We start from the raw sequence: 26,229 nt of genomic DNA, 5'->3' as shown, positions 1-26,229 counted from the left end.
TGTTCTGTGTTCTATTGTACCATTCACTGGACATTTTTGGGGAATTCAGGGCAATACCATCATAGAAAGCAAAGAAATTAGAGCTACCCGAGCTTCTACTTGGATCTACAGGGATTATTGTCTGAAGAGAGTGCGGCAAATCCTTGAGGACCCCTTCAACACCGCACACGGCATCTTTCAGCTGCTCCCATTGGGGAAGAGGTACAGGAGGATCAGAGCCAGCACCACCAGGCTGCGAAACAGTTTCTTCTCACAGGCAGTGAGAATGCTGAATGACCATAGGAACTGCTCTTACTAATCATCCGTGACGCTCATATGTATGAAACAATTGTTATTGTTTTATTTATTTGTATATATGAATTCTTGACCTGCATATGTATTGTTTATTTGTATGTGTGTGTGTTTTTTTTCTGGTTGTGTATCTGCGTGTTTTGCACTGAGGACCAGAGAACGCTGTTTCATCGGGTTGTGCTTGTACATTCTGGACTTGACGTGATTTGACTTTGACTTTTTGACAGAGGAGATTAAACAGCATTCTTGAACCTTGCTCAATTCCCACCTGCACTTAAGATAAGGGTTAAAGCTTTGAAAATAAGTACTTTTCCTATTTCATGACTTGTTTTGGAAAGGACGACATTGTTGTTTAAAAATTAAATGATCAAGTTTCACAATTCCTTTCTTCAATATTGAAAAAAGGATGCAATTTTTATTCTTTTTGGATGCTTTTCAAAACTGTTTTTTGCCCCATCCTTCTAAACTAAAGCAACAAAATTGAATTAGAACCATATTTGTGGTCTGGATGTGGAGAATAAATGGTTTTGGCATATATATAGCGTATAATGGAAGCACTTCTAAACAAGCACTCGAGAATCTCGAGTTTGGCTTCATTCATCATACTGTGCCTAGAGGGGCACCGGGGTGACAATACAGCACACAATAGGAAAGGCTGCTATCCATTTATGTTGAAGGTGATTGTGGGCCAATGCAGTTGGAGTTCCTGCATTGAGACACTGTAATTCTCTATTAGTGCTTTGATCAACATCAACGCCCTTAAATGGTGACATGAACCTGCAAATGCTGAACCAAGCCATGAAAGACCCCAACAATGAAGACGCTGTTTACATCCGGTACCGCACGGATGGCAGTCTCTTCAATCTGAGGCGCCTGCAAGCTCACACCAAGACACAAGAGAAACTTGTCCGTGAACTACTCTTTGCAGATGATGCCGCTTTAGTTGCCCATTCAGAGCCAGCTCTTCAGCGCTTGACGTCCTGCTTTGCGGAAACTGCCAAAATGTTTGGCCTGGAAGTCAGCCTGAAGAAAACTGAGGTCCTCCATCAGCCAGCTCCCCACCATGACTACCAGCCCCCCCACATCTCCATCGGGCACACAAAACTCAAAACGGTCAACCAGTTTACCTATCTCGGCTGCACCATTTCATCAGATGCAAGGATCGACAATGAGATAGACAACAGACTCGCCAAGGCAAATAGCGCCTTTGGAAGACTACACAAAAGAGTCTGGAAAAACAACCAACTGAAAAACCTCACAAAGATAAGCGTATACAGAGCCGTTGTCATACCCACACTCCTGTTCGGCTCCGAATCATGGGTCCTCTACCGGCACCACCTACGGCTCCTAGAACGCTTCCACCAGCGTTGTCTCCGCTCCATCCTCAACATCCATTGGAGCGCTCACACCCCTAACGTCGAGGTACTCGAGATGGCAGAGGTCGACAGCATCGAGTCCACGCTGCTGAAGATCCAGCTGCGCTGGATGGGTCACGTCTCCAGAATGGAGGACCATCGCCTTCCCAAGATCGTATTATATGGCGAGCTCTCCACTGGCCACCGTGACAGAGGTGCACCAAAGAAAAGGTACAAGGACTGCCTAAAGAAATCTCTTGGTGCCTGCCACATTGACCACCGCCAGTGGGCTGATAACGCCTCAAACCGTGCATCTTGGCGCCTCACAGTTTGGCGGGCAGCAGCCTCCTTTGAAGAAGACCGCAGAGCCTACCTCACTGACAAAAGGCAAAGGAGGAAAAACCCAACACCCAACCCCAACCAACCAATTTTCCCTTGCAACCGCTGCAATCGTGTCTGCCTGTCCCGCATCGGACTGGTCAGCCACAAACGAGCCTGCAGCTGACGTGGACTTTTTACCCCCTCCATAAATCTTCGTCCGCGAAGCCAAGCCAAAGAAAAAAAAAGAGGATCCAAAGTGAGTATGGCAGCAGTCAACACATGGAAATTAGACAGCAAGTTCCATAGCAGCTCCATTCCAGAACATGCTAATACAGAAGAGGCATCTCACCATTTGACTGACCGTTAATAGTTCCTAATCTACCCATGGCAGATAAAAACTGAATCCAAGAAAATGAATGTTAGGCAAAGGTGGGTTCTTCTCTAAATGTCATGATTAGTCTTAATTTCCACTAAGGAACCGCCATGGCCATATTTGGTCCGATGTTAGCAGAGCGGTTACAGCACTAGTGACCCAGGCTCAAATCCAGCACTGTCTGTCAGGAGTTTGTACCTTCTCCCCATGATCTGTATGGGTCTTCCCACCCTCCAGAACATATGGGGTGTAGGTTACTTGGTTGTAATTGGCCGGCTAGAATCGTAAATAAAAATTAATGTTAAACATTTATTAAAAATACCATTGGCCATCATCAGGTCAGAGGTCAGTCTCCAAGGCTACACCTTTTGGAAATATTACCTCTGCTGTGTGTGGTGCTGAGAGAGAGGACATGCCTAAGGATCTGATAGAGTTTGACGCATTGGATAAAATTTAGAATATGACCATGTCAAGCTATTGCTAAACATCTCATGTAGAAACACTCCCATTTAGGACCTGGATATTGATGAGAATGACTTCCATGGACAACTTGATTGCTGTGTCTAATTCATGTCCAAATACTTTAACCAATCCAGTTTTATTTTTATTATTTGGACAGAGTTGTTTGATCCAAATGAATGACCATTTCAGAAGATAATTCAGAATCAACCACATTACTTGAGGCCTGATCAGGCAAGGATAGCAGGAGTTGTAAATGACATTGATGAATCAAATGAATTTTATGATTGGCCACAAGTCTCATTGTCTGTATAAACTTTGTAATCCAGTTTAATCTATTAACAATTTAAATCCCACAGCCATGATAATGGAATTCAACAATGTTTTTGGAGCTTTGTCCACTTCTCCATATTACTTGCCAATGACATAACTCCTATTTAGATAGTTGGCTAACGGGCACTCGCCGTGAAAATATTTCTACAATAGCCCCATATGTTCAAGAGCATTTGCCCTTGTAACAGACCATAAATCTATGGGCATGCAAGTCTAATGAACAGCCACTCAGAGCAGAATCTGGCTCAACAATGTTCCAAGAATTATTATTTCCATGTGTCGTGACATCTTAAATATGTAGGAGAAAATGTTTATAGTCCCACGACTTATCAGGACTGGAGAAATTGATGTTAAAGCACTCTCAGTTAATTTAAGAAATCGCTGGCCGATGCTAAACATCAGCTATTAATTATGATTTCATTTGTCAATATTTTTGATAAACTGACAGACCAGCTTTTTGTTTCTGTAATATCACTGGCACCAAAAATTGTCCTGAGGTTAAATCAATTGTGCGCAAATTCCAGCTTTTCTACTATAACATGTTTTTAATAACAATTAATTTTCAGATTTGGCACAAAGATCTATTCAAGATCATCCCAAGAACAAAATAAAGCAGTCAAAAGTTTTCAGAAATCTTGCGACTTTTTGTGGGATTTACTTTTTGGATGTCCATTATTTTGTGCTGCTCTTATGGAAAAAAAAATCCACAATGTGATGCTATGTCTTTGCCATTGAACTTGCTTCACATTTCAATAAGTTATTGGCTCTGTCCATATGGTATTTCTTGTAGAACCTAAAATAAACTAAAGCTGATATTTATAACCGTTCTTTAATACAGTCCCCCAGCCCCTCCAAAACTTCCAATAGTCTTCACTCTGCTTGCCCCCTTACCAAAACTTTCCTCCGCAATTCCTTAAATATGTTGTTGTTTCTCGAATCGAGCCTAATCTGTGCATTTGGAATCACAGAACTTGCTTGCTGATGGGTTACCCAATTTTAAATAGTCAATTGTTTATTTAATTTAGAATTTCTATTAATAAATCCAGTACATTTACATACAAAGGCAGAAAATGCAGATTTAAATATTAAATACACTGATGGTGGTCGCTCATTTCCTTGACAGGATGGATTTAATAAAATTAAACAATGAACTAGAAGATAAATAAACAATAAAGTTATTCTTTAAATCGCTAGAGTAATTAAAACAATGCACTCAGTACTTGCCAAAGAGAACCAGTAACATTTCCAAGGTCAGGAAGAATTACTGATAGAGCTTTCCCTTCTTGAAAGGTTAAAAGTACACACAGAAATATCACCATCAAAGAGGCCTAATTCTGATTGTGCAAAAACCATCACTTCTAAAATTCTGAAGGAACTACAGAACAATGTGATCAATTAACAGGATCAAAGGATGGATTTTGTACTCAATTGCTCCCTGAAGCAACAGATATCAGGTTACATTTTGCTTGCAGCAGATAAGTAATTACAAGGCCCAGAGGAACATCCCTCATTGTTGCTAAGTAATGCCAGGCCATGTTGTTTCAAATTTAAATTTGGTTTCTCAAACAGTTTCCTCACCATTTTCATCCAGGTAAATGCAAATAAACCCCAGCCCCTGTCTCTGGATCTACATGTATGGAACCTCATTAAAATAGTGACAAGTTGGAGCTATTCAGCCAATCATCAAGACCACAGATGCAAAGTGGACTGAACAAATTTAAATTAACTGCTTGAGGAATTGAAATGAGTTATTTGATCTATTAAAAAAATATAGAAAATAGCATTTATAGGAAACTCACAATGTAGGGGGAAAAAGTGTTTTAAATATTATTGAAGGAGTAATGAAAGAATTACTCAAGGATGGGTCCTGGGACATTGATTTATATGCATTTCCAGTGAATTTGGAAGATCAGATTTTTTATTTAATTTTAAATGTTTAATTTGGAGATACAGCCCATGTGTCTGCACCGCCCAAATACACCCATGTGACTACTAACTCCACAAGTCTTTGGGATTCTACAGAGCCAACTTTGGTAATATTTTCACAATGCCTTGAGATGCCTGGTCTTAGTAACCAGGTCTCAGAAGCATGTAGGCGAGCTGGGATTACCACTGGTCACTTCTTCACATTTCCAATAATACATTACTGACACAGGGACTCTGGACCAGCCTCTGTCATGGGAAGAGATCACTAAGCAGGGGACAGAGGAAAAGATCTAAGGATGGGCTCAAAGCTTCCTTGAAGAAATGCAGCATGCCCATTGACTCCTGAACTTCACTAATAATAAAGACGAGTTTGTTGTCCGATACATTGTACATTGTACAAATTTCTTATTTGCTGCAGTTGTACTTCATGAAAAAAAAACTGTAAAATAGCTACAAGCTATATTTAATGGAATTAAAGAAGACAATTTAAAAAGTGTATTTAAAATAGTGCAGACAATCCTAATGTGTTCACAGGAAGAAGCTGCAACTCCACACACAGACCACCCAAGGTCAAGGTTGAACTTGGCTCTATGAAGATATGAGTGCAAACCACTGCCAAGGCCAAAGCCAAACTGTGGCATTCCATTAGCTTTCTGATTGTACCCAGGTGTTGTGCTATTTTATTTCTTGTGAACTGGAACAACCCAGTCCATGATTCGTTACAGTTGATCATACTTAGCCCTCATAACTTAGATAAATAACTGTTAATTTGGCTTAATTAGCATTACAAACTACGCTGAAAAATAAAAATAAACCACCATAATAGTTCTCATGTCAATTTAACCAATGTATTTTAATGAGAAAGTACATCTTTTTTACAAAGACCAAACCTACATAACATTCAAAAGATTAAACAGGAAAAGCTGAGCTAACATTTGGAGGAAGTGGGTTTATTGTCATTGCCAATGTCCTCAAACCAGGGTCAATATTCTTGTTGCTTCATTTATCTTAGCAGTGCATGGCATCCTATTCAAAAGGGTTTTATGAAGAGCCTCCCACTTTCAGATATAAGGCTGGAAATAAAATGGTTTTAAGTCAGAGCACAAATTTGGTGACATTTGGCATGCAGATATGTTTAGTTGTAGTTTCATACGTCTAGTTCCACAGAAAATGGAACCAAAGCAATCCCTTGATCTAGAACAGGAAACAGACCTGAATATAAATATCTTGTCATTTTCTCGAGGGAAACAGGAAATAGACCTGTATATAAATATCTTGTCATTTTCTCGAAGGAAACAGGAAACAGACCTGTATATAAATATCTCGTCATTTTCTCGAAGGGAACAGGAAACAGACCTGTATATAAATATCTTGTCATTTTCTTGAAGGAAACAGGAAGCAGACCTTATATAAATATATTTGTCATTTTCTTGAAGGGAACAGGAAACAGGAAACAGACCTGTATATAAATATCACGTCATTTTCTCGAAGGAAACAGGAAACAGACCTGCATATAAATATCTTGTCATTTTCTCGAAGGAAACAGGAAACAGACCTGTATATAAATATCTTGTCATTTTCTCGAAGGAAACAGGAAACAGACCTGCATATAAATATCTTGTCATTTTCTCGAAGGAAACAGGAAACAGACCTGTATATAAATATCTTGTCATTTTCTCGAAGGAAACAGGAAACAGACCTGTATATAAATATCTCGTAATTTTCTCGAAGAAAACAGGAAACAGACCTGTATATAAATATCTCGTCATTTTCTCGAAGGGAACAGGAAACAGACCTGTATATAAATATCTCGTCATTTTCTCGAAGGAAACAGGAAACAGACCTGTATATAAATATCTTGTCATTTTCTCGAAGGAAACAGGAAAGAGATCTGTATATAAATATCTCGTAATTTTCTCGAAGGAAACAGGAAACAGACCTGTATATAAATATCTTGTCATTTTCTTGAAGGAAACAGGAAGCAGACCTTATATAAATATATTTGTCATTTTCTTGAAGGGAACAGGAAACAGGAAACAGACCTGTATATAAATATCACGTCATTTTCTCGAAGGAAACAGGAAACAGACCTGCATATAAATATCTTGTCATTTTCTCGAAGGAAACAGGAAACAGACCTGTATATAAATATCTTGTCATTTTCTCGAAGGAAACAGGAAACAGACCTGTATATAAATATCTCGTAATTTTCTCGAAGAAAACAGGAAACAGACCTGTATATAAATATCTTGTCATTTTCTCGAAGGGAACAGGAAACAGACCTGAATATAAATATCTTGTCATTTTCTCGAAGGAAACAGGAAACAGACCTGCATATAAATATCTTGTCATTTTCCCGAAGGAAACAGGAAACAGACCTGTATATAAATATCTCGTCAATTTCTCGAAGGAAACAGGAAACAGACCTGTATATAAATATCTTGTCATTTTCTCGAAGGAAACAGGAAACAGACCTGTATATAAATATCACGTCATTTTCTCGAAGGAAACAGGAAACAGACCTGCATATAAATATCTTTTCATTTTCTCGAAGGGAACAGGAAACAGACCTGTATATAAATATCTTGTCATTTTCTCGAAGGAAACAGGAAACAGACCTGTATATAAATATCTCGTCATTTTCTCGAAGGAAACAGGAAACAGACCTGTATATAAATATCATGTCATTTTCTCGAAGGAAACAGGAAACAGACCTGTATATAAATATCTCGTCATTTTCTCGAAGGAAACAGGAAACAGACCTGCATATAAATATCTTGTCATTTTCTCGAAGGAAACAGGAAACAGACCTTCATATAAATATCTCGTCATTTTCTCGAAGGAAACAGGAAACAGACCTGTATATAAATATCTCGTCATTTTCTTGAAGGAAACAGGAAACAGACCTTATATAAATATATTTGTCATTTTCTCGAAGGAAACAGGAAACAGTCCTGTATATAAATATCTTGTCATTTTCTTGAAGGAAACAGGAAACAGACCTTATATAAATATATTTGTCATTTTCTTGAAGGGAACAGGAAACAGGAAACAGACCTGTATATAAATATCACGTCATTTTCTCGAAGGAAACAGGAAACAGACCTGCATATAAATATCTTGTCATTTTCTCGAAGGAAACAGGAAACAGACCTGTATATAAATATCTCGTCATTTTCTCGAAGGAAACAGGAAACAGACCTGCATATAAATATCTTGTCATTTTCTCGAAGGGAACAGGAAACAGACCTGTATATAAATATCATGTCATTTTCTCGAAGGAAACAGGAAACAGACCTGTATATAAATATCACGTCATTTTCTCGAAGGAAACAGGAAACAGACCTGCATATAAATATCTTGTCATTTTCTCGAAGGAAACAGGAAACGGATCTGCATATAAATATCTCGTCATTTTCTCGAAGGGAACAGGAAACAGGAAACAGACCTGTATATAAATATCACGTCATTTTCTCGAAGGAAACAGGAAACAGACCTGCATATAAATACCTTGTCATTTTCTCGAAGGAAACAGGAAACAGACCTGTATATAAATATCTTGTCATTTTCTCGAAGGGCTGTTCCTTATCGTGTGAACAGCCAAGACCATTATTTTCCCCTACAGTTCTAGGTCCTCGGTGACTGATCCAAAACCATTATTTTTCCAAGTGGATTTTTTTCCTATCTCATAAAGTGTCTCTATTCTGAGATTTCCTGCTTTTTTTGCTCTCATTCTGCTTATTCCTTGAAGAAGGGCTCGGCCCTGAAATCTTTATCTCCTATCGACGCTGCAAGACCAGCCGAGTACCTCCAGCATTTCTGCGCTTTTACTTTTCTCATAAAGGACACAAAGCTCAACCCAATTTTGTTAATTGGCTTAAATATGATTGCCCAAACGGAGCTTTGATTCAGTCGCCTTATCACTGGAACTTTAAACTGCAGATCATTGGGGCATATTCTCATATTGAAGCTATTTATTGGCAGGTAATTGTGTAAATAACCACCATTATTTACTGATCTTATCAATGACCATCTATCTAAGTGGATATCTATATGCCAAGTTGATTGATGTCTTTGGGCCTATGCAGCTAATGGGGATGGTCAGTAAAGTGAAGACAATTTGCAAAAGGAAACTCATCACAAGCTCATCACAAGCTTAAAAGTACCATTCCCATTGTAGCCATATCATTTGTATATCTTGTAACATATGAGGAATGGTTATCCGACTGGTTCTTTCAAAGTAAAAACACAAAGCTGGAGAAACTCAGTGGGTCAAACAGTGAGAACATAGATAAAGATACATCAGTGACATTTCGGGCTTGAGTCCTTCATCAAGGTATGGTATCAAGCCTGAAGTGTCGGTTCTGTATCTTTGCTCTATAAAGGACGCTGTTTGATCTGCTGTGTTTCCTCAGCATTGTGTTTTTACTTCAACCACGGGGTCTGAAGACTTTTGTATTTAACTTTTGCTTCTTTCATATCCCAGCTGGTCTGTAACGGTTTATGACAAACCCCAATCCATTCAATGAGATTCCCAGATGAGTACAGTTTAATTTGGATTTCTATTTCAATCTAGTATTTCGGACAAAAAGAATAATTGTGTTAGTTTCCAGAAGTTTAAACCCACAATTTGAAAGTGCAGGAACTTTTCTTGTAAAGCAAAACATTAATACTGTGTGCACTTCATAACTGCGTCATAGCCATATTTACAGTAATATCGGAATGCTCAGGGAAGTTGAGATGTTTACACAGTAAATGTGGTGTTCACTGGAAGTGTGGAATCAATCCTAATGGGATATGGTAGATGACAGCTGGGGAAAAGCTGTGAGACCATGCTTGTATCTATATTTTACAGGTATTTTTAGTCATTTATTGAAGTACCTATCATGAATATAATAAGAAATTAAAATAAATTATTTTTGGATATTATGTAGCTTTTGGTACATAGTAAGTGGAATGTCTTCACAAGTAATTAATTAAACTTTATCATTGACCATATGACCCAGAATTTCCATCCAGAGAAACATAATTGATGTTTGCAAGTTGTTTTCCTCCCTCTCAGTGAATTTTTAATTTGACCGACTGTAATTATTAAACTGATAAATTATCTTAATAGGCATTATTCTTTTTTTATCTTGACAATCATCTGTCCCTGCTGAACCAAAAATAGGAGAGAATGTCCTGTTTATTTTCACCATTTATCTTCTTGAGGACCTCAGAACAAATCATTCACTCAAGACATTTTCTTTAATTCCTCAATCCAAACCCCGTCGGAGGTACTGTGGCGGCCCCTCGCAGCCCCCCCTCGGGGTGCCTCACAAAATTATCCAGCCGGCTGCACGAGGCCTGAAGCGTTGCCCTCCAATTGGCCACAACTAAAGGACTCTAACTGGCCTATCAGGGAAAGCGGATCGCGAATGCACCAATCAGTGCTGAGGGGGCTTTGACCATGCCCCCCATCTTTAGAATAAAAGCAGGGCTGTGAACCCAATAAAGCTCAGTGTTAACTACACTCAACTGGGGTTCGTGTCATTCTCTCTGAGCTAACCTGCATAAGCTATAACCTCTCCTGCGCTGTAGGCTCCGCAGAGCCACAGCTTGTAGCAGTTGGCTACAGTATCTGCTTTTCTAAAGCCCAAATGATATCACTTTTTAATTCATTTACTGTAGGTGGGCATGGCTGGCAGCTACTGCAACTATTGTTTTTCCTCAATTGTCCTCGGGATAATGACCCACCCACATGAATCTGTAATGAAACCCCTCTTACAAAAGTTATCAAACAGGAGTTTCAGAACTTGCACCCATTAATGAACAATTTCTTCACTTGTCTCAGCTAGGACACAAAATTTTGAATGAGGAAGCATTTGCTAATCTTATATATGCCTTCACAGTTTCAAGATCTAGGACAGAGTAATTATGTTTATATCCGGACCTACATTGCGATCGGATTAGCAAATATGGACAAATATATAAAAGTGCCAATGTACTCTTTTATGGAATTAATTCTTCACATGGAGAATTCCTAATCTCAGTTAAGTCACTGCAGCACCTAAGCTTGGTTTGATGATAGGGATAGGATGAAGCCAAAGAAAGCTCCATGTCCCCTAATGAGCGAGCCCTGATGTGGGTATGAGAAACATTAAACCTGTTTTATATCTATGGTTAGCAGTAATTCATACAAATCACACAGTTTTGATTACAAATCCAAAGGAATTCAAATCTACTGTTGGTTCTGCAAATCCAAGCACCCTTCTTTAATAAAGAATCCTGGATCATATTTTCTTGAGAACCCAGCCTTCATTATTCGTTCAACATCATTGTCTTCGAAGTACATTTGTGTTTCCGCTCTCGTTCAGTTTTTTTTTAGATCTACTGCATGATAACACCCGCCCCCTTCTGGCCCACAAGCCTGTCCCCTCAAATGCACTCATCACCTTCCAACCCATCTATGCTTTGAACGGTGGGAGGAAACCAGAGTGCTCAAAGGGAACCCTTGCAGACATGGGGAGAGTTTACAAACTCCTTAAGACAGCACCGGATTCAAACCCGGGTCACAGGCAGTGTAATAGGGATGTGCTGACCGCTACACGAACTGCCTTTATTCTTGCTCTGTTTTTCTTAACTATTTCTGTTAAGAAACTCCCAAAATTGAATTATTTGCATGAGTGCAGAAGTTTCAGATCTAGAATTTGCAACAAATGAAAAGTTTCCAGTGTTATACTTTTCTTATTTTGTTTGAGTTGCCCAGGGGGAAACAAACAGACTAATGCCCTTTGTTTCAATTCAACTTATGTCGTCTCCATGACTTTTACTTGTACTTCTAGGTTTGAACATGTTTTACAACTTCCTTCATACGGATTATATTTTGTGATGCTATTTTGTTGACCTTTTTCTCTTTTCTGTGAACTATGCCAAAGACATGGGCTTTGAATATTGAAAAGGCTAGTCAGAGTGAACATGGAAAAAAAATGTTTCCAATAGTGTAAGAGTCAAGGACCAGAGGACAAAGCGTCAGAATGAAAGGATGTCCCTTCATAATAGGGATGAAGAGAAATTTCTTCAATCAGAAGAGTCTCAGGGTTCTGACAATAAATCTGAAATCTGAATTTGTTACCACAGACACCTGTGGAGGCTGCCATTGGATATATTTAAAGCAGAGGTTGATTAGTTCTTGATTAGTAAGATTATGGGGTGAAAGGCTCAGCCATGATTTGAATGGTGGAATAGTCTCGATGGGCTGAATGGACTTCCCAGGTGAGAGAACCTTTGCTAATGGCGTTCATGAGCGAGCCCAGATCCTTTTATGTAATGGCACCCTGCCTTACAGCAATGCCGATTTGACACAACTGAGGCGAGGATTTCACTACATGAAGAATTCTCTCCCCAGAATACTGTTGGTATATCGCTGCTGTCCACCGCTACTCCGTTCAACTTCCATCCCAAAAGGTGAGAAGCAATGGAGCAAATCATATGTAATGTTTCTGAGCTATTTCCAGTTTTCAGTGAGATACGTAGGATAGTGCACAAGTTACTAGACCAGTTATACAGGACAAACGATCCAGAGAAAAGAGCAAAAATTAAATTGCCGTTGCTGAACAATTAAAATTCATTTAATTGAATGCATGTGTAATTAAACTGCAATGATGAAAATTGAAAAATCCAAATGGTAGAAATCTGAAATTAAAATGGAAAATGCTGGGAGTAGTCACCCAATCAGTCAGCATCCATGGTACAGAAAAAGATCAGGTTCGTGAAAAAGGATCCAATCTGAAATGTTAACTCCTTTTCTCTTTCCTCACTTCAATTTCCACCAAACTGTTTCAGTGATGATGGCGATTAATCTTTTCAGTCCAGTTAGACTACCCATCTAGTCTAGCGATGCCCTTGAAGGATGGAATGTGCACTGCATATCCAGACAGGCTACACCTGTCCAAACCAGCCACATTCTCATCCACCATTTGAAAAAGCTCAGAGAAACACGAAGACTGCAGATGCTGGAATCTAGAGCGAACAAAGAACTACTGAAGGAACTCAATGGGACAAACAGCATCCGTGGGTAGACGTGGCCAATCATCATTTTGGGTCGGTCCTTTTATTGAAGTCCCACCATTTCTACCCATAGATGCAGTTTGACCCATTGAGTTCCCCCACCAATTCTTTGTCAGCATTGGAGAAAACTTGTTGGACAACTTAGTATTAGTGCTGCCGAAGCGAGCACATTGGGCCACTTAGTCCAAGGACCATAAGTGATGGAGGTTAAAATGGGGCCATCAGCCTTGAGCATTAACTCTGAAAACATGAAGTCTGTTTTACTCTTCACACAGCTTGCCTGGGCTGCTGAGTATTTCCAGTGCTTTCTAATAAATTCCGGCCTCACCAGTCATGCCCATATGTTCCCTATGAACATCATAAAACCTTAACAATTCTTAACAAACTATGACCAAATAATCTATGTCAAGATGTTGAAGGTTATGCTCATTTGGATTGACGTGTATTAAGCTTTTGGTTGTGTTTGTTATGTTAAGTAACACAATAAATAACTCAAGAAGACGATAAATATCTCTTGCCATTGGTTTGCTACCTAAAATAAAATATAGATTCATGTATGTCAAACATCTTACCTTATCAGTAATAATGCAATAATAAAGGCTGCAGTAATTTATGCTTAAACCCTGTCCTCCTTTATGATGGGGAGAGAAATACATTGCAGATAGGTAAAGACATTAATCACTAAACTGAGATAGGCTGATGAGGTCCATAGCTTTCATTAACAACAAATCAATCAAATAAATTACGTTTCCTTACAATATGTCTCAAAACAGAAGCCTGATCTTTCCTTTTTAAATAGAAACATTAAATCACTGTAGTACAGCTGCCATTAAATTTCCTTTACATTTCACCATTCTCCAATCAATTTCTTCAATGTTAATTTTACAGGAATGAAAAACAAATATGCCAAAGAGAGAAAATACATAAGGAAAAGTATAGCAGCATTGCTTCGTGGAAGTTGGCCAAGATGCCATCTAACCGATAAAGTTAGCCATAAAAGTGAAACTTTTTGTAGCGTCATGCACTGAAAAGAATTTGCAATGTGCAATGCTTTGCACTGTCCTAAAATGCTGTAGGTTTGTCTTTAACCTATGCTGTATGGACTGGGGTTGCAATTTATAAGGGTATTGAGCAGCATGGGCTCAAGGACTGGAAGGGGCAGTTACCTTGCTGTATACCTAAAAAAAAATTAAATTAATTATAACTAAAACTGATAACAAGGTATCCATAGGAAGTAGTTAGATTAGAATAAGTTACATGGCCACAATCTAGAGATTCATGTGACAGCATGAAGTTCAAAACTGCAATTGCACTTCAGTCTGTAATTCATCTCATATTATGTTAGTTTCGTATATCAAAGTTACTCTGATGTAGTGAAGTCCAACATAACCACTGAGGCTGGCTCGATGCATTCCTGAGGCCAGGATTCCAGAATATAGGGTTATGATGGACATTCACTGCAATTGCTGGGGAAATATTCTCCCTGCTCATTCTTATCATTGCTTCTCCCACTCATATCTCTGACTGTAAGAGGCGCTTCAGGCAACTTTTGCCAATAGTGAATCTGTCTGCCTTACAGCAGAATAAAATAAATTCTGTGTAATATTGCACTGTTTTTATTACACGTCCATAAATTGAATCTTGAACCATTTGAGCTGTATGATCACTGTACAGTGTTTACATGGTTTGACAGGCCAAGTCAGCCTCTAGGTGCAAGAAAGAAAGTTTTATGATAGAGGCTCAAGATTGGTCATTTGGTACTTGGTATGTAGAAAGTGCTCACCACCTTTGATTTAGATCGTTGCTTTCACATGATCAGTATTTTTGTGTAAGATATTGAAAACAGTAGATTGAACTTGTAATAAACACAAACTAGACTTGCAACATCATAGCTTGAACAATTGTTTCCAATGGTAATGTGGTGCCTCCAGTGGAGCGACTGTCTTACAGTGACAGAGACCCAGGTTCAATCCGACCTCAGGTATAGTATGTCTGGAGTTTGCAGATTCTCTCAATGACCACAGGGAAGATGACCACAGAAGCAGAACTGCAAGGGGCTCGCAGACTGAAGGACACACAGCACACTGTGGGCTGGCTCCAGGGAACCAGGTAATGGGATCGTGATTCGCGAGAGTGCCGGTGGCGAGAATGGACCCCCAAAGAGACTTGGGAATTAACAGCTTCCTGAATGGTGGTGGATATTCAGAAGTAGAAGCTCGGGTTCACTGCCAGACTGAACAGGAGGTCATGTGGCAGCAGAGGGTGCAGGAGTGCTGGAGGTGAAACCATGGACAATGAGTGTCTCTGAAGGGATGCTCCTTTGTTTTTCTTTCTCTTATTAGTGGTGGTGCTAGGCTAGTGATACCTTTTCATGTGCCTTCACCGCAAGCAGAAGTTCACAAATTGTGGGCAAAATGTACAAGACAATAAAGGAATCTTGAACAAGTGGCAGAATGTGGGAAGAGTTAGTGAGGATGTGGATTTTGCATTTTTAAAAATGGGATTAATGTAGGATTGGCGTTCGCGGGAGGTTGATGGTCAGGGTCTGTTTCCATGGCATACCTCTCTATAAATCTTTAAAAGTGCAAAAACAGCAGATTCAGGAAATCTGAACTAAAATCTGAAAATGCTAAAACTCTTAAGCAATCAGGGAGCATCTAAGGAAAGAGACATAGAGTTAACATTTCAGACAGATGATCTTGTAATAGATATTCACTCGACAGAATGGGGATTGCTAAACTCAACCTTACAGCAAGCCAGTGAAGTTGCCCAAGGATCAAGATGCACGTGGTGACATAGTTTAAACTTCTAATTGGTATCCTTTCCCCATCCTCTTGACCTGATCACAAGAAGCCATTCTATCCGTGTTGACCTGATTAAGAGTGTGATATCCCATCCGCGTGACCTGATCAAGGGTCATCATAGCACAAGACGCCGCTGTTTCTGTAGATGTAAAACGTTATATAGAGATGAGGCTGTTGCTAGATAACTGGTAAAGATAAATACAAAAGATAGCATAAAAATGCGAAGATAGAGGAGTCACAGGAAGAAGGCACAAAAAATCAGCCTTGATCCAAGAAAGAACTTTTCTCTGAGCCTTCTTCCTGTGACCAACCACTTGTTCATCTGCAAATCATAGGCATGCTTTCCCGTCTGTGTAATCCTTTGCAGAGTTACAACCTCTGCTAAAATTTACTCCTCGGAATGAAATATGCTTCATTAATAATAATGTAACTGGGTTTAATCTGTTTCATTAGCTGGACATCACTCCTCCTTGGTTGAGACAACTTGGGACAGCTAAATCCTTCAATAGAGGAGAGAGGGAAGTTGATCTCTGCAAAGTGAGAGGCCTCACAAACTGATAAAGCAAAGTCCTGCCTTATGTTCAGGACTCTAGAATGGGTACCCTCAATATCATTACAATCTGATGGCTGAAACAATGACTCGCTACAGGTGTTGCTTAACTTGCTGAGCGTTTCCAGCACCTTCTGGCATTATACTTCGAGATGTATCCAATACTTCAACACAATTGTGGATGTACTACTCAAAACATTCCTGCCAAGTATTTGCCAGAAGAGTTCCAATATAGAGCAGTGTTGCCAGCACTGCAGAAACAGGAACATTGCTACTAGTACAGACCCAGGAGAGCAGAGAGCAGAGACACAGCACTGCTCTGCAGGGTTCAACCACCCAGCCAGCATCTCTGTGCAGGCTTTAAAAGCAGCCTGATAAAGGAGCTGACAGGTTTTTTTTTGTAAGTAAAATCCTGCAGCGGCAGAGGTCTCTGCTCAAGATGCCAGCGCCTACACTTGGCAGCGGCCACAAGTGGTTGCAGACTCCTGGGAGCAGCAGACTGGAGCAGGGCACGGGAGACGAGAGAGCAGAAGGAGAAGGCGAGGAGAGTACCCTGAAGGAAAAATTAACCGCAGCAGCGAATCAGCAAGGGGGCTTGGTGGCTGCTGGTGACTTGCGATCCGGGTCACCGCAAGGGCTGCAGGCCTGCTGGAGACTGGCCCATGGGAGCCAAGTATCAGAGTCGGGATTTGAGAGGATTCTGAGGGCAAGGAGGACTCCTGAAGAGCCTCGAATGCTGAGAACTTCCTGACCGTGTCAGAGGTTTGGATCTTGACCTCAGATTCCCGATGGCTCTTAGGTCTAGAGGCAAATGCACGGATACTCAGTGACTCGTGAGGGACTCTCTTTTGCTTCTCTGTCTCTCTTTTACTGAATGAGGTGACAGGTGACACTAATGGCAACTCTTTGCCTTACAGCCGGCAGAAGGCAATTTTGTGCAATATTTCATGTTCATGATAATAAAGGAATCATAAAATAAGTCTGTTGTTAATTGGTGCTGGGTATCTGCAGAGCCTTGAAAGGAACAGAGTCTCTGCCAAGCCTGCACTACAAGTTACATGGAGGTACGGGACCTCTGCATTTCAGTTCAGCAGAATGCCTTTGAAAGCTAGTGCCCCCAATAATGACAGTAACTTTTACACGGTATCATTAGTAGAACGTTGCAGCATAGTTCAGGCTCTTTGGTCCACGACATTGAGCTGACCTATGAAAACCTACTCCACAACAGTCTAATTTTTTTCCCTACCTCACACCCATGATCCTCTACTTTTCTTACATCCATGTGCCTATCTAAGAAACTTTCGAACATGCCTATTGTACCAGAATCCACCAGGCACCCATCATTCACACACCTGACAGCTCCCCTCAACTTTCCTCCACTCAGCTTAAACTGATAACCTCTGGTGTTTGCTACAGTAGCCTCAGGAAAAATGTGCTGACTGTCCATCCTACCTAAACCTCTCCTAATCTTATGTACCTCTATTAAGCCACCTCTCATCTTTCCAGAGAGAAAAGCCCTATCTCTCTAATCCAGGCAATATCCTGGAATATCTCCTCTGCACCTTCTCTAAAGCAGTTACATCCTTATTATAATGAGGTGACCAGAAATGAATGCAAAAACATTACAGCAGGTCATTAAGGGCTGAATCAAAGAGGTCATTAATGGGCATTATTAAAGGAAGTAAGGATCAGAGATGGGGAAATATATGGAGAGATTTGCCTTGGGATTTAACCAACAGAAGGCACATTCTCCCAATGCAGAGCCGGATTAATCTCTTTGCAGGCATTTATGACACAAGTCTTGATGATCCAGACTATCATTTTAATGTGATTTTGAAACCTGAATACTAAATAGTTAAATAGCTTTCCATTCACAGAATAAACTCCAACAACTTCCTGGAATTTCTCCTGGCTGGCCACGATAATTTCAGTGTATCACCAAAAATATCACGAAATCAGTGTTTTGTTCACCGTCATCGTAAATTGCAAAGACTGGTCTGTAAAGCTCCTGGTGCTAATGCCTTTCCATGTTCTGCGAATATTTACTTGACTTGACATCGTACAGGTATTAGCCAAAACATTCTTTCGTCATGTTAAGCAAGATTAATGAATTTTCTGAGAAATATCAGTAAGAAATGAAAATGACAGTGAATTTCTAACGGATTAGAAAGGAATTCTTCAAAGGAACTGCCCACACTAACTATCCGAGACTCATAGCCACAGAACAAAATGTATTTGTATCTATGAACACTTGTCCTGCATGTGTAGTGTTTTCTGTATGTGTGTTATGTCTGGTTGTGTGTCTGCATGTTTTGCGCTGAGGACCGGAGAATGCTGATTTGTCGGGTCGAACTGGTGCAATCAGATGACAATAAATCGGACTTGACTTGAGATTATTATTTTCTAATGAAGAAAGCCAGCATGAATTTTATTGTGGGTATAGCTCATTATGTCACATCCAAGAACTTTTTCAGATGTGATGAGAAATTCCAGTTGTACGCACAGTGAAATCTATTCTACCACCACCTCAGGATGAAGACATTTTTCCTTAACTCCCCTCTTATCATTCAAAAACTGTAACTAGTGGAAATTAAATATGTTGATTAATTAGGGATTTGTTTCAATTATCCTGAACTATTTCATGAAATTAACCGATCTCAAACTACATTTTACAGCCAGTAAGAAAATTGCTTCCTTGTTGTGCAAAAGTGCTTAGGAAAAGCCCTGGAATTAAATGTCTTTTTCTGGGCCAGAATAAATTTTGATTTCCGTTCTAAGTTCCTGTCTTAGGCAGAAATAAGATTTTTTTTTAAATAAAAGCTTTTAATTGAAATACCTTGAAAATAGGTTATCACTCAGGAGTGTACTGATCGTATACAATGCTGCAAAAAAATGCTGATAGAAATAATCTCAACACCATCCCTGATCAGAGCTGTTTTTTTTGCTGCATATAGAGTTGAGCAAGGCAATTTTGAATCAAATGGATACTTAAGCAGTTGATCACAAACCACTGATAAATAATGGTCCAAAAATGGTTCAATATGGCATGTACTCATTTCCCCTGTGAATGATAGGCAGGGTGTCAGCAGTAAAGCCGTGGGCCACTGGAAGCTTGAGCAACAAAACCCGAGACTCTGGCCCGCAGCTGATGTGGAAGGAAAATGAGCAGAGCCTGAAACTACCTGCAATTACGCGTGGCTTTCTCTTGCAAATGGTTGCACAGGAACAAAGTCTCCACATCCATCCAACTGGCTGAACTACCTAAGAATAGTAAGACTCGTTGACCTTCCAAAACTGCATCATGGCCCATAAATGGTTTGCTTTTGTTTTGCCAACAGTTCGAAATTGTGCCACTTGTTCAAGCTATTTGGCAATCTCTTTAAGACACACATTACTAATTTGAATCAACTCACATGTAATAGTTTTGAAATTAGTTTGTGAATGTACTGAACAACCTGTTTAATATAAGTAGTAATAGCTCAAAAGGAATGGGTCTAAATGATATCCATTCAGCACTGCTCAGCTGATACACTGGCCACGCTCCTGAAACTGTTCACATTTCCAAGCTCTGTCTTTTGCACATTGTGATTATAGCCAAAGGAGCAACAGGTTTGGCAGGAAGTGAAGGCCAGGAATATTCTTGCCTTTTCAGCGACTTTCCATTCCAGTGTGAGGAAAGATTCAACAACTTTACCAGCAGAGGCAGGATATCGATACTTTCAACCGACCACAAGTACCGCCCGGCGAAACAGCGTTCTCCGGTCCTCAGAGCTAGGCAAAACGTGCATACAGACAAACAAATAAACAAATAACTATCGTTTCATAAATATGAGAGTCTCGGATGGTTAGTGAGAGCAGTTCCTTTGGTCATTCAGCATACTCACTGTCTGAATTATTGTGTGAATAAACAATGGTGATCCTTAACTCTTCCTTGAACTAATGCATTTTCTTCAAGTTTTCTCAATCTTCCCATGGGTAGTCCATTTTCTGGGATCTCTGCAAATCAAAACTATCTCCTTCATGCTAATTACTGGTTAGAAGATAGAGTTCTGAACAAATATAATCTGTGCTAAATATGAATCCTGCCATCGCAAATGGAGAATCTAAATCTTGGGCTTAAAAAGAAATCTGATCTCAGTAACAGTAATCATGAAAATCTGATTCATTAATGGCCTACATTGAAAGAAATCAGTCATCCTTATCAGATCTGGCCCTTGTATAGTCCTTTGTAATTGACACTAACCGTCTCATGAGTTCAGGGGCAATTAGGGGCAGGCAATAAATGTTATTGACACCATATCCCTGTAAAAAAATAAATGAAAATAGGCTGCCCGGCCTATACCTCAACAAACTTCACTTTTCCCACCTTTGCGATACTTAAGAGACCGCTTCCATTATTACTAATGCTGGATCAACAATGCATGTCTCTCCCACTGGCGTAAGTGGTAGCTCATGAAACAAGACAAATAATTGTGGAGTCAGAGGTCCTGTAAATCTCTGAGGTGAGTATCTCTAAATTAATTGCAGGGAGCCTTTGAAGTATTGAGAGAATTTCTGGTCAACCACAGTTCTTGTGCTAGAGAGAGAACAGAAGAGATTTACCAGCATGTTACCTGAATTTGAGAACTTGAGTAGTGGGGCAAGATTGGATGGACTGGTTTGTTTTCTCCTGAGTGAAGGAGGCGGAGGAATGACCTGATGATGGTATATAAAATTACTCTGGACAACGAAGATTTTGATTCCTGAACACTTCGGAGTGTATTTTATAGATTTTGAGCTGCTGATCACAAAACTCACTTTAAAATTTTCCTATCATGTACTGTTTTTTAGATTTTTGTGATTTCTTGTCATATTTTAAGTCAACTTCAAGCATCCTAAACAATGAAGTGCAACATTTCACTGAAAATTCATTTTCTGCATTCGCACTTGGACTTCTTCCTTGCTGATCTTGCTGTGGTCAGTGACAAAGAGGGCGAAAGGTATTGCGGCCATGGAAAAGCGATATTGGGGAAACTGGAATCCATCGACGCTGGCTGACTATTGTTGGAAATTGACACGAGAGGCATCAGATGCTGAGTACAAATGCTAATCAGCGGCAGAACATTCTTAGGTCAGTTGTATTACCGCAGCATCATTATGTGATAAAACTTGCGAAATTCAATAAAAGTTCATTCTCCATCTTCCTACGTGATGCAGCAAATCTGAAATTATCTTTGTGTTCAGCTTGAAGATGTCCATAATAAACCCAGATTTTTTTTTAATTCAAGAAACAAGCCTTTTGAAAAAATTGTTGTCCAGAGAGAAAGGGTGGTGATGTCAAAAACAAGAGAGGTAATCAGTTTAAGTAGTGTTGATGGGGATTTCAGGAGAAAGGTTTTTTTTTGCACTGATATCTGGAAGTCACTGCCTGAGGTTGTGACGGAGATAGAATCACAATACTCAAAAAGTATTTAGACAGGCATTTAAATAGGCAAGGCAGAGAACATAACAGACCTCAGGCAAATGGGAAGAAAGGAGAAGGATAAGAAGGTCAGCATTGACACTGTGGGCCGAGGGGGCTTGTTTCCACGTGATACAACTCTTGCTACTATGTAACTCAACGGCTCTGTGACTTTATAAAGAGACCATTGGTATACTTTGCTTGTCATTTGGCCCTGTTAAATATTTACAAATACATGTCCATTAGAATATGCCAAAGGAAACAGATGATAATATACGACATCATGCCAACTTAATACAAAGTTGATGGAAGGAATAAAACTGTATTCTCACTAGAAAACACTACTTTTCCCTCGTTCATGAACATAAGACAGGATGAAGGCAAAACACGGCAAATCTGAAATGAAAACAGAAGATGCTGGAAATATTTAGCAGGTTTGTCTGCGTTAGTAGAAGAGAACCAGTGTTAGTGACTTTTCACTCGAGCTGACAATAAAATGAGGAAGAGAAGATGATATTGCAGTGGAAGCACAAAAAATTGTTCTATGAATTAAGTGCATTTTGAGAGAATAGTTACGTAAAACTTCCTGTTACTGTATAAAAATACAAGAAAATTCAAAATGGGGATAGGTACAAGACCTATTGCTACTTTGAACCAGCTCCACTAGATTGTCTCAACGCTGGAGGGCGTGGGGTGATGGCGCAGGGAGAAGACGTGGGAAAACCCGTTTTAAAGTTTTTTAGAAAATGTTTACAACTGTTCATTATATTGTTGAAGTATCTTATATGCAGCTATGAGAAAGATTAGGCTCAAATGGTTTAAAAAAAAGGCAACTAAATAGCCTGGAACTGCTGAAGAAACTCGGCCTACCGGACAAATGCAGCCTCCAGCGTCAATTTCGGCACAGCCCCGACCCCATCAATCATCGACGGAAAGGGTCCATACTACGCCGGCGCTGACCTTGCATTCTGCTGCGCAAGATGGCGCCGGCAATCAACATCGATCTCCCTCGGTGCAGGAATGATCAACCGCGCACGCGCACTATGCTCGAATTGGTCCAGGCTGCGGGGGGACCCGACCTCCCTCAGTCCAGCCACTCTGGACTGGTAGCAGGGGGGGGGGGGGGGGGGAAAGGGTCCGCACCCGTCGTCAGGCTGCCCCAACCTCTGTTTCAATGGAGGAAGAAGAGGAAGACGTTGCTGGATTAGAAGAGGGGGAAGAACAACTTGTGGAGGAAGAAGAAGGACTGACTGAGGGTAGGCCTGTATTGAGGTATTGAGACTGTCTCAACACCTTAATACTGATCACAATTTCCCTTGATCCTCCCAAAATCTAATTACCTCTACCTATATAGTTATTAATTCATCATCTAAAGCTTTCTGGGTTAGAATGATAACTTTGAAAATACTCAGAAGTAATTCTTCTTAATCTCAGTTTTAGAGGATTGAGGTGGCATGGCTACAGCTGTTACAGCACCAGTGACCCAGGTTCAAATCCAGCACTGTCTTTAAGGAGTTTGCATTCCCTCTGCGTGGGTTTCCTCCTACTAATCAAAATAACATACTGGGGTTGGGTGTAATTGGGTAGCACAAGCTAGTGGGTTGGAAGGGTCTGTTACTGTGCTGTATGTCTAAATTTATAATTAAATTTAAATTTTAAAATTTAAAATTGAGTTCTTAACCTGATTCTCTCTCATCTGGTTCCAGACTCCCCCAATGGGGGACACAGCCCACATTAACCTTTGTCTATGAACCCATCAGAACACTGTTTCAATTAGATGATCATCATTTTTCTAAGCTCCCGAGTATAGGCCCAATTTATCCTCATTAGACAAGCCCTGTATGTCATAACCGTGGGCGGCATGGTTAGCTTAGTGATTAGCGCAACCAGTGGCTGATGAACTACCACCCTGGCCAATAGAGTGAGCTTTAGTAAGGCTCCCCCTGACCTTGCCCCACCCTTCTTTGAATAGATTAAAGTGATGTTAAGTTACGTTAAATAACATATCAAGGGTCTCCAAACGCTCCTGCCAGGAGCCTAATGTTCCCAGTCTGGAGTCATTTTAAGGTCTTCTGAGCCAGTACATCTTCAGTAAGTCTGCCTTATTGATGAAACCAAAAGCATCTAGAGTTTCTGATGGGATTATGTGGGCAATTCCAGTAGGGTCCCATTCTGTAGGCATTGATGATGTCAGGCCTCTAATTGACTCATTTGTTAGACAGCTTAGACAGCAGTCTCCAGATTTTCACGAGGAGGGCTTACCGTGGTTGAGTGAACTCTGTCTAACTTGATCAATAGTGGGTGGTCTTTCTGGCATTATTCTTATTATATTTAAACTCCGCAATCTGATACAACTGAATGGCTTGCCCGGCCATTTCAGAGAGTGGTTCAGAGACAACTACATTGCTGTGCTGTGGGTCATTATGTTATGAAGAAATAATAAATACAGATAATAACAAGATAACAGAATTTTTATTTCCTGCAGCAAATCAGTTGGGACTTGGCCCTGTTTAATGCAATACGTGGACAATAGTTCATTGACCTTGCAGTGTCACTTGCCAGAGAGACAACTGGCTTGTTTCAATCTGTTTTGATTGTTTTCCCAGTTCCCTGTCTCTTGGGAGAGCAGCTTATACACTGCCTTCACATCGTCAAAGGCTTCATTCATAAAACAGAATTTGCAGAAAGCAAATTCTTGGCTGTTACTGCAAACAGAAGGCAGAAAATCAAGCACAATTCACAATGGAAAGGAACTGAAGTATATCTGAACTATTATCACATTAGAAGACAAACACTGTCACATGTAGAAGCTCTTAGGACCATGACATAGGAAAAGAAATAGGCTATTCAACCCATCGAGTTTGCCCCGCACACCCCCACTTTTCCCCACTCTCCCCATAGCCTTTGATACCCTGGAAAGATATGAATGCACGTCCACATTGATTCTGTTGTTTTTAAACAGAAGGATTTTTATTGGCAATAAGAAAGAATACTAGAATTAATATGTGGGTGGAAAGAAAAAGTTTGAAAACCACTGTTTTAATCGTCCAAAATTGACTCGTCATGCGCACGGTTTCATAACTCTAAAGGAAATGGGCCATTGACAATTTTTCTCAAGGAAAATATTTTAGTAACAATTAGGTCTAGAGCAGTGGTTCTCAACCTTCCCTTCCCACCCACATACCACCGTAAGCAATCCCGTACTAATCACAGAGCACCGATGGCATAGGGATTACTTAAGGTTGTATGTGAGTGGAAAGAGAAAGGTTGAGAACCACAGATGTAGAGCCTAAGAGAATATAATATTAAAATCTATAGATTTACAATTTTCATAAAAAATACATATACTTAATAAAACACTACCAAAATTCCCAGAAAAGGTGCAATAACATTGTCTGCTTTTTTTCTAATCCTTTCTAATGTCTGCTTCAAACGAAAATACTAACTCTTTCACCTGCCACAGGTACTGTCAGATCTACTGAGTGTTTCCCAAATTTGCTGTTTTTACTTCCAACATATGCAATGTTTAGGTTTTGTAATACTGCACATCTGTGACAAATCACCCACCCAGTGGACATAAACCGATGAACATTGCACAACATTTGACAATAGCCAAAGTTGTAATCTGTGAATTTGTATGGAGTGAATCTGGAGACTTGTTATAAATGCAGACTCCTATAGCAGATGTGCGGTTCCAATCATTTTCCAAAGTGGGTGGATGTTTGATTTATGTATTTGCTTTAATAAGAAAATGATTACCTTTAGCCATTGAATGCAGAGAAGAACAGCTTTAGTTACGCATTGAGGTCCACAACTAACGTAAAGCAAATGAACACACATGGTGAGCATCTGCAATATCCAGTTCCTCCTCTCCCAAACAGCAAGCTGTGTATAAGCAGCAAGATTAACACTGGCAGCTAAATCATATTTTAGAAGGTCGCCTAATCTTCAAAACTGGCTGGGCCTCCCAATGATGTCAATGAGTCTGTGGAGCAGATGACCTGACCCCCATCAGCTTTATCTGTGGTCGGCATTAAAATTGAATGATTATCTACCACCTTACCAATCTCACCATCCACCACCTTGCTAACATCTTGAAAAATACTCAGTAAAAACAATTATTTTATTTTAAAAAGCATTAGATAGCAAAGTTAACGCTGTTGCAAAGCAAATGTTTTCCTCAATGTTTAAGGTGAACTGGTTTTGTAAACGCTAAGCATTACCACTATAAACAAAGAACTGGTGAAATTCAGCAGTCTGGGCAGGATCTGCAGAGAGAGAAAGGAGAGCAATCATTTCATCCCCGTGATTTTTGAATTACTGTGAAG

The 26,229-nt window shown here is 39.9% G+C and overlaps 1 long non-coding RNA gene across 1 annotated transcript in view; it reads right to left on the bottom strand.

The window, feature by feature from the left end:
* Positions 1-25,770, bottom strand: part of LOC138743886 (uncharacterized) — a 71,219-nt gene extending 45,449 nt beyond the window's left edge. The window contains exon 1 of the long non-coding RNA XR_011345093.1: positions 25,661-25,770. This is a non-coding gene — a long non-coding RNA (uncharacterized lncRNA). The remainder of the gene's footprint in view (positions 1-25,660) is intronic.
* Between the last annotated feature and the right edge of the window lie 459 nt (positions 25,771-26,229).

This window comes from Narcine bancroftii, chromosome 10 (assembly GCF_036971445.1).
Source record: "Narcine bancroftii isolate sNarBan1 chromosome 10, sNarBan1.hap1, whole genome shotgun sequence".
In the NCBI taxonomy this organism is placed as follows: Eukaryota; Metazoa; Chordata; class Chondrichthyes; order Torpediniformes; family Narcinidae; genus Narcine; species Narcine bancroftii.
This window is presented reverse-complemented; position numbering and strand designations above follow the sequence as displayed.